Source organism: Triticum urartu, chromosome 5 (assembly GCF_003073215.2).
Source record: "Triticum urartu cultivar G1812 chromosome 5, Tu2.1, whole genome shotgun sequence".
NCBI lineage: Eukaryota > Viridiplantae > Streptophyta > Magnoliopsida > Poales > Poaceae > Triticum > Triticum urartu.
This window is the reverse complement of record NC_053026.1, coordinates 653130394-653139857: the sequence shown is the minus strand read 5'-3', so window position 1 is coordinate 653139857 and position 9464 is coordinate 653130394.

The window sequence follows — 9464 nt, the reverse complement described above, 5'->3', positions numbered from 1 at the left end:
GAGAAGCCCGACAACAACCACAACATCATTGGTACCAAATGGGTGTTTCGCAACAAGCAAGATGAAGATGGACAAGTGGTTCGCAACAAAGCACGTCTCGTCACCCAAGGGTACACACAAGTCGAAGGTATGGACTATGGTGAGACGTATGCTCCCGTTGCTAGACTTGAGTCCATTCGCAGATTACTTGCCTATGCTAATCACCATAATATCACCTTGTACCAAATGGACATTAAAAGTGCTTTTCTAAATGGAGAAATAGAGGAGGAAGTTTATGTCAAACAACCTCCCGGCTTTGTCAATCCTAAGAAACCAAATCATGTTTACAAACTTCACAAAGCTCTTTATGGTCTTAAACAAGCTCCTAGAGCATGGTATAAATGCTTGACCAAGTTCCTTACTACAAGTGGTTTTGAAATTGGTAAAATTGATTCTACTCTTTTTACTAAAAGGGTTAATGGAGAACTATTTGTATGCCAAATTTATGTTGATGATATCATATTTGGTTCAACTAACCCTCTCTTTAGTGAAAAGTTTGGAAAGCTAATGTCAGAGAAGTTTGAGATGTCTATGATGAGTGAACTCAAATTCTTTCTCGGGTTGCAAATCAAGCAAACTAAGGAAGGTACATTTGTCTCTCAAACAAAGTACACCAAGGACTTATTCAAGAAGTTCAATATGCAAGAATGCAAAGGTATGTCTACACCCATGCCTACTAGTGGACATAATGATTTGACCAAAGATGGTGAACCTGTTGATCAAAAGGTTTATCGCTCTATGATTGGTTCATTGTTATACCTATGTGCTTCACGTCCCGATATTATGCTAAGTGTGTGCATGTGTGCACGATATCAAGCTGCTCCTAAAGATTGTCATCTTAAGGCTGTGAAAAGGATAGTGAGATACTTAATCCATACACCAAATTTTGGCATTTGGTATCCTAAGAGGTCTTCTTTTGATCTTGTTGGCTATTCCGACTCGGACTATGCCGGAGACAAGGTTGATAGAAAGTCCACTTCGGGTACTTGTCAATTTCTTGGTAGATCTCTTGTGTCTTGGTCTTCCAAGAAACAAAACTCGGTATCCTTATCCACCGCCGAAGCAGAATACATTGCCGCTGGTTCATGTTGTGCTCAATTACTTTGGATGACCCAAACTCTTAAAGATTATGAGATTTATGTGAAACATGTTCCACTGCTTTGTGACAATGAAAGTGCTATCAAAATTGGTCATAATCCTGTACAACATTCTCGAACTAAGCATATTGAAGTTCGTCATCATTTCATTCGAGATCATGTTGCTAAGGGTGACATCAATCTTAAGCATGTTCGCACCGACAAGCAATTAGCGGATATATTTACTAAACCACTTGATGAGAAAGTGTTTTGCAGGTTGAGAGGAGAATTGAACATCATTGATGCTTCGAACTTGGAGTAGAAACTCCATTGGATACATGCAAGACATGAGCTTATGACTAATCCATGATATATCTCTTATGATAACTATCTTATGTCTTGGATATATTTGCACCTTGCATGTTGTCTAACCCATGTAGGTGCTTGGTTGAATCTAATTCCATGAGATTGCGACTCACTCATATCTTGAGCAATCTCTACATCACCAAGACTCTACACAATAGTGGTTGAAGACAGGGAAGCACAAAACCACTCAAACATATCCTTTGACAAATTCTATGTTAAGCTTCATGATTGTCATTTTTGGATACACAAGTGCTCTTCCTTGCAAGAACTAACCCATGTAGGTAGATGAACTCAAACTCCAAGTGGTGCTCCCAACTCTTGATGAACTACATCAACCTTGAGCACCCACACAAGTTCAACTACATGAGCAAGAACTACACCACCACCCAAGGTATGTTATTCCATCTTAGAGAAGCTTTACTCCAAGACATGAGTCAAAGCAACTCAACAAGATGTGAATACATCAAGATGCTTAAACGAAAAATGGTAACCCCATTTTGAGCTTAAACGATGAGTATGACCTATGATCAAGTGTTCTCACTTGACTCCTAAGTCAATATACTCTAACATAGGTGACTATGTCACCGCCCAATTCTAGATGAAGTTCTCTTGTGTTCTTTTCTGAGTTATTGCATTTGTCCCTTGCATATTTGTTTCCTTCTTTTTCAAACAAAACAAAAACAAAAACTTCATCTAGAAACTTTCACTCTTTTCTTTTTTTTGGTTCTTGTTCTGCATATTTCTGCATCAAATTCATTGCAAATCTTTGTGAGATCTTACTTGACTAGTGAGCTGAGGTGACAAGTGTTTTTCTCTATGATGAACTCGGTTTCACCGCATTGCCATTTTCGGTCCAACCGAATCCCTTCGGTACTACCGAAACATGCCACTCGGTGCCACCGATTTCGCAACAGGAAAAACAGTTTGCCACATATTCTATATTTCTTCTGATCTAGCTCCACTCAATGAATCTTGTCCTCTACAAGCATCACAGTTTTATTTCCTGCTTTGTACTGAATCTCAAGGACCAAACCCATTCGATGGATTCCAGGAAAAACCCTCTTGGAAATTGATGTCAAAGGGGGAGAGAGAGATCACATCAAAGCTTATCATGAGGGAGAGAGAGATCACATCAAAAGCTTATCACCTACAAAGGAGAAAGTACTAAGGGGGAGAGAATACTCAAGGATCCCATATATTAAGGGGGAGAAAGAAATCTCCAAGGGGGAGAGAATACTCAAGGATCCCAGATGCTTGATGTTCAAGAGGAGAGATGCCACATGTCTTTTTGGGGGAAAGACATGTTCATATGAACTCATTTGAATTAAGTTCTATTCATATCTTTCAGCTCTGATTTTCTGTTTCCTATCTTCTCCCAATATCCCATGTACGATTCAGGGGGAGCAAGACACCTAAGGAAAAGAAATCAGTCAAATTCATTGCATATCTTTATTCTTGGGGACATGTTGAATTCAATGTGGTACCTTGTACTCACTCTCTACATGTCATCCCAGTCTTGGTATTCTTGTGATTTCTTTTGTTTGCTCTGGCTAGTGGACGTACCTGTGTTATCTAACCTTGTTTGTGCAGGTCCATTCCATCCTAAGCCAACTCAAGACCACAAGGTAAGTATATGCATCAAAATCATGAGTATGAGGAGTTCTTGCTTATGTACATACTGTTTGCAAGAAGGACTCATGAGCATGAAGGTATTTTCCTTGATAATCTTTTGCTCTGATGCATATGGCCAAGATGCATGTAACACATTGCTTACTCTGTCATGGTTATGCTCTCACATGCCTCTATATTTCATATTTACATGAGTGCATACATGTAGGGGGAGCCTATGCTCGTTACATGTCCTTCCAAAGCTTTACTTGCTGTTCCTTACATCTTTATCTAAAGCTTTGATGTATGTTGCCATCAATTACCAAAAAGGGGGAGATTGAAAGCACAAGTGCTCCCTAGGTGGTTTTGATAATTGATGACAACATATCTCTTGTTGGACTAACATTTCTATCTAGCATGTTTCAGGTAAGTTCAACAATGGAGTGGCATGGACTAAAGGTTGTGGGAACTCCTTCAAGATGCTAAGGACAAAGGATTGGCTAAAGCTTCAAGCTAAGACTCTTCATTTTACATTTTAGTGATCCAAGATCACATTGAGTCCATAGGAAAAGCCAATACTATCAAGGAGGGATGAGGTGTTGCTTAATGAGCCTCTTGCTTCATGTGCTTAATGATATACTCCAAAATCCTCAGCTACTTTCCCACTTCCACATATGACCTAAACCCTAAGCCAAACTCGGTCCTACCGATTCTTCCTATCTGGCGCCACCGAGTTTCACTTGTCATAAGCCACTGCCAAACCCTAATCATTTCGGTCTCACCGATGGGATCCCGGTCTCACCGAGATGGGCTTGCAAACTCTCTGTTACCCATTGCAATATTCTCGGTCCCACCGAGATATGCAATCGGTTCCACCGAGTTTGCTTGGCCAAATCTCAGTTTCACTTATTACCCAAATCGGTCCCACCGAGTTTGAGTAATCGGTCAAACCGAGTTTTGGATTTACCCTAACCCTAGCACATCGGTCCCACTGAGTTGATCCAGTCGGTCCCACCGAGATCTCTAACGGTCACTAGGTTTACATTTTTGGTCCGCCCGAGTTTATGATTCGGTCCCACCGAGATTGGAAAACTGTGTGTAACGGTTGGATTTTGTGTGGAGGCTATATATACCCCTCCACCCCCTCTTCATTCGGGAAGAGAGCCATCAGAACACACACACCATTCCAACTCATATGTTCTGAGAGAGAACCACCTACTCATGTGTTGAGACCAAGATATTCCATTCCTACCATATGAATCTTGATCTCTAGCCTTCCCAAGTTGCTTTCCACTCAAATCTTCTTTCCACTAAATCCAAATCCTATGAGAGAGAGTTGAGTGTTGGGGAGACTATCATTTGAAGCACAAGAGCAAGGAGTTCATTACCTACACACCATTTGTTACTTCTTGGAGAGTGGTGTCTCCTAGATTGGCTAGGTGTCACTTGGGAGCCTCCGACAACATTGTGGAGTTGAACCAAGGAGTTTGTAAGGGCAAGGAGATCGCCTACTTCGTGAAGATCTACCGCTAGTGAGGCAAGTCCTGTGTGGGCGATGGCCATGGTGGGATAGACAAGGTTGCTTCTTCGTGGACCCTTTGTGGGTGGTTGCTTCTTCGTGGACCCTTCGTGGGTGGAGCCCTCCGTGGACTCGCGCAACTGTTACCCTTTGTGGGTGGAGCCCTTCGTGGACTCGCGCAACCGTTACCCTTCGTGGGTTGAAGTCTCCATCAACGTGGATATAGGATAGCACCACCTATCCGAACCACGGGAAAAACATCCGTGTCTCCAATTGCGTTTGATCTCTCCAAACCCTTCCCTTTACATTCTTGCAAGTTGCATGCTTTACATTCCACTGCTCATATACTCTTTGCATGCTTGCTTGATATGTATTGTGTGTGTTGAAATTGTGCCTAAACTCCACTTAAACCGAAAAAGCTTAAAAATTGCAACTTGAGCATTATGTGTCTAATCACCCCCCTCTAGACACATCTACTTCTAGATCCTACATGGTGACTTGACAAAACACAGTTGCCGTGTCTGGATAGCTGCAGTTGCCGTGTCTGGACAGCTGTAGTTGCCGTGTCTGGACCAAGGTTTTGGATCCCAAGCAGACCTTTTTTTCGAGAGGAACCGGAATTTGCGGTTACCACGGTAACCATGAAATTCCGAAAAAAAATCGGACGGAATTTATAATCAAATTTTGAATTCAAATTTTTTAAGAACGATATAGATAGCAACTTAACTCCAATAATCACCTGCGTTGCCCTGGCCTGGTGGCTATTCGACCGCAGCTAGCTCTTGCTCACTCGTCGCGGGTTCGAGGCCTGGTCGCTCCAACAAAATCGTATCTTTTTTTAAGTTTTGCACTCTCAAAAACTAAAAACATGAGAGCCCAGATTCGAACCCGCGTCTCAGGGGCGAAGGACCGCTCGCTTTACCACCAGGCCACAACCAGTTCAGTTGCCATGGAAGAGATGGCATATATTTAACTATACTGTGAGAGTTTGAATTCAAAATTTTTCAAATTATTCGAGATTTTTTGCTCGATATGAGTGTTTCTCGAGGGGGGTCGGTAAATGCGGTAACCACGCGGAAGCTCGGAATTTCGCTCGGTTACCAAAACGCGGGTCTGGACAGCTGCAGTTGCTGTGTTTGGACAACTGCAAGTCAATTGAAGTTGCCATGTGTAATCAAATGTGATTGCAATGTCTAAACAACTGTGGATGACAAGTGTGAACAAATCTACGTGCCATGGTTGAACAACTACATGTGCCATGTTGTGCAAACTGCAGGTGCCATGCATTGACCAACTACTAAAAATGATTGCATGTTGTTATGGTGGAACCACATCGGCAAACGTATCGTCGCAAGCTTCACAGTTGCAGGCCAACGCTATTACAGATAGAGCACAACAAATTGGAATGACAGACCAGATACGATTAGCACATGCGGCACAACAAGGTAAAAAAATATGTGAACCAGCAAAACAGTAGTGCATTTGCTTTTGTGGAAAAGCATGGGGGGAAAGTGGATTTGTCACGGTGGTGGAAGAAAAACAACATAAATGCTACCAAGTGGAAGCGTGCAAAAATAGTCATCTACCGTCTTCTAGATTTGTCAATTGCTGTATGCCTGTGTGCAACATTTGTGATTGACTCCATTTTTTCTAGTGAGCTTGTACCTAGAACACAAGTTTTGATGCTAAAGATGTTGGTTGCCATGCCTTGGCAACAGTAACTGTCATGTTTGTTAGACTGTAGCTGCCATGGCTGAAAAACTGCACTTGCCATGCATGGCCATATGCAGATGCCATGACTTGCTGTGTGAATAATGTCATGCCAAATCAGATGTAGTTGCTATATTCCATTATGATAAACCTGCCATTGAAGCAATGCTTACACACGCACCTGTTTTTTTCTAGGACCTTCAAGTACAATCAACAACGCAGCGGGGACATCTACTTCGGGGACCTACGAGCACATGGAAGAAGCGTTCGACCAGCCAGCCAACAGTCCTGCCACAAACAATGCAGAATCAGTGTCGGAAATGGCGATTGTTCCAGCAATGCCGACAAGCACACCTTTGCAGACCAGCACAAGCAACACTCAAGCAGATGAAACAGCCGCCGATACTGAAGTGAATGATGAAACTGATGATGAAGCACAAGAGGATGAAGAAGATGGGCAATCAGAAATCATGGTACCTCAACTACCGTATGTTGGGCAGAGATTTGGTTCGTTTGAAGATGCCAAGGAATTCTACCAGAGATATGCAATGTTCCATGGTGTTGCGCCTGTCGTGCCGGAACGAAAGAGAGGCATCATTGTCAAGACGGAATGCCCTGTCCGGTGTAAGCTAAACGCAGATGGAGCATGGTAGGTGGTCACCGAATATTTTCAGGAACACAACCATGAACTCATAAAGAAGTCTGATCTCGCAAAATTTCTAAGCGCCCACAGAGGATTCACCCCCCTCGAGAAGAAATTCATAAAGCTGCTACATGATTGTAAAGTCGGTCCATCAAGAATGGTCCAGAAACTGTCCTTGATCCACAACGGAGATGGTAGACTAAGTAGCATGCCCTACATACTGGCAGACATCACAAAACTAAAGGCAAAGTACCGTAGAGAGAGCAGGTTGGCTGACATAGAAGACACGATAGCCTACTTCGAAGAGAAAGCAAAAGCGGATGCTGATTTCTTCTGCAGGATCAGATTGGACGACGAGGACCGTGTCAGAAACATGTTTTGGGTGGATGGTGCTGCAAGAAGAGCCTATAAACATTTCCGTGATTGCATTTCGTTCAACGCGACATATCTCACAAATATGTACAAGATGCCCTGCGCTCCATTCATAGGAATAAATAACCACAATCAGTCATTGCAGTTCGGTTGCGGACTCGTTCAGAACGAAGATACAGATGGTTACACTTGACTGTTCAAAACCTTCTTGGAGTCCATGGGTGGACTTGCTCCGATGAATATAATAATAGACCAGAATTTTAGCATGCGTGCAGGCACAGAGGAGGTCTTTCTGTTGGCAGTGCATAGGCACTGCAGGTGGCATATTATTAAGAAGGCTGTGGAGACGCTAGGATCATTCTTTGCTGACTGTCCAGAGCTGCACAAGGCATTCGAGTTGTGTGTGGACCACAACTTGACGGTGGAGGAGTTTGAACGGAGCTGGACAGCTATGATTGAAACATATCAAGTCCAAGACAACGAGACGCTTACTAGCTTATGGGATAAGCGAATGTACTGGGTGCCGGCCTACTTCATGCAGTCCTTCTTCCCATTTTTGCAGAATACACAACGCAGCGAGGGGTTCAATGCTGTTTTGAAGCGGTACGTGAGCCCTGGCAACTCATTGCTACAGTTTGCCAAGCAATACACTGCTTTGCAACAGAAAATACTGGGATCTGAGCTACAGCAAGAAGCAAACACTGCGCTCAAGTAGCCTAAATTTCTAACATATTTACCGATGGAAAGGCAGATGAGCAAGATACATACCAACAAGATTTTTAACAAGTGAATAATTTTACCGTTCTAATTTGCACAAGCATGAAGTTAGTAGGTGACATGTAGAATGCAATGCAGTTGCCATTTTTGATTTGCTGATTTTTTTAAAAATAGCCAGTGAATACATTGTAAACATGTTCTGTAGTTGCCATGCGAAATCAACTATAGTTGCCATGTGGGTTGAACTGTAGTTGCCATGTTTAATGAACTGTAGTTGCCGTCTGAAATGATGTGTAGTTGACACGTGACCAAAACTGCATTTGCTGAAGGAAATATGCCCTAGAGGAAATAATAAAGTTATTATTTATTTCCTTATATCATGATAAATGTTTATTATTCATGCTAGAATTGTATTAACTGGAAACATAATACATGTGTGAATACATAGACAAACAGAGTGTCATTAGTATGCCTCTACTTGACTAGCTCGTTAATCAAAGATGGTTGTGTTTCTTAACCATATACATGAGTTGTCATTTGATAAACAGGATCACATCATTAGGAGAATGATGTGATTGACTTAACCCATTCCGTTAGCTTAGCACTTGATCGTTTTAGTTTACTGCTATTGCTTTCTTCATGACTTATACATGTTCCTATGACTATGAGATTATGCAACTCCCGGTTACCAGAGGAACACTTTGTGTGCTACCAAACGTCACAACGTAACTGGGTGATTATAAAGGTGCTCTACAGGTGTCTCCGAAGGTACTTGTTGAGTTGGTGTATTTCGAGATTAGGATTTGTCACTCCGATTGTCGGAGAGGTATCTCTGGGCCCACTCGGTAATGCACATCACTATAAGCCTTGCAAGCATTGTAACTAATGAGTTAGTTGCGGGATGATGTATTACGGAACGAGTAAAGAGACTTGCCAGTAACAAGATTGAACTAGGTATTGAGATACCGACGATCGAATCTCGGGCAAGTAACATACTGATGACAAAGGGAACAACGTATGTTGTTATGCGGTTTGACTGATAAAGATCTTTGTAGAATATGTGGGAGCCAATATGAGCATCCAGGTTCCACTATTGGTTATTGACTGGAGACATGTCTCGGTCATGTCTACATAGTTCTCGAACCAATAGGGTCCGCACGCTTAAAGTTCAGTGACGATCAGTATTATGAATTTTTGTGTTTTGATGTACCGAAGGTAGTTCGGAGTCCCGGATATGATCACATACACAACAATTGATCATTGATCTCTTAGCCATGTGCGGTGCCCCCTCCACCATAATCCACCTCGATCATATCGTAGCGGTGCTTAGGCGAAGCCCTGCGTCGGTAGCATCATCATCACCGTCACCACGCCACCGTGCTGATGAAACTCTCCTGTGAAGCTTTGCTGGATC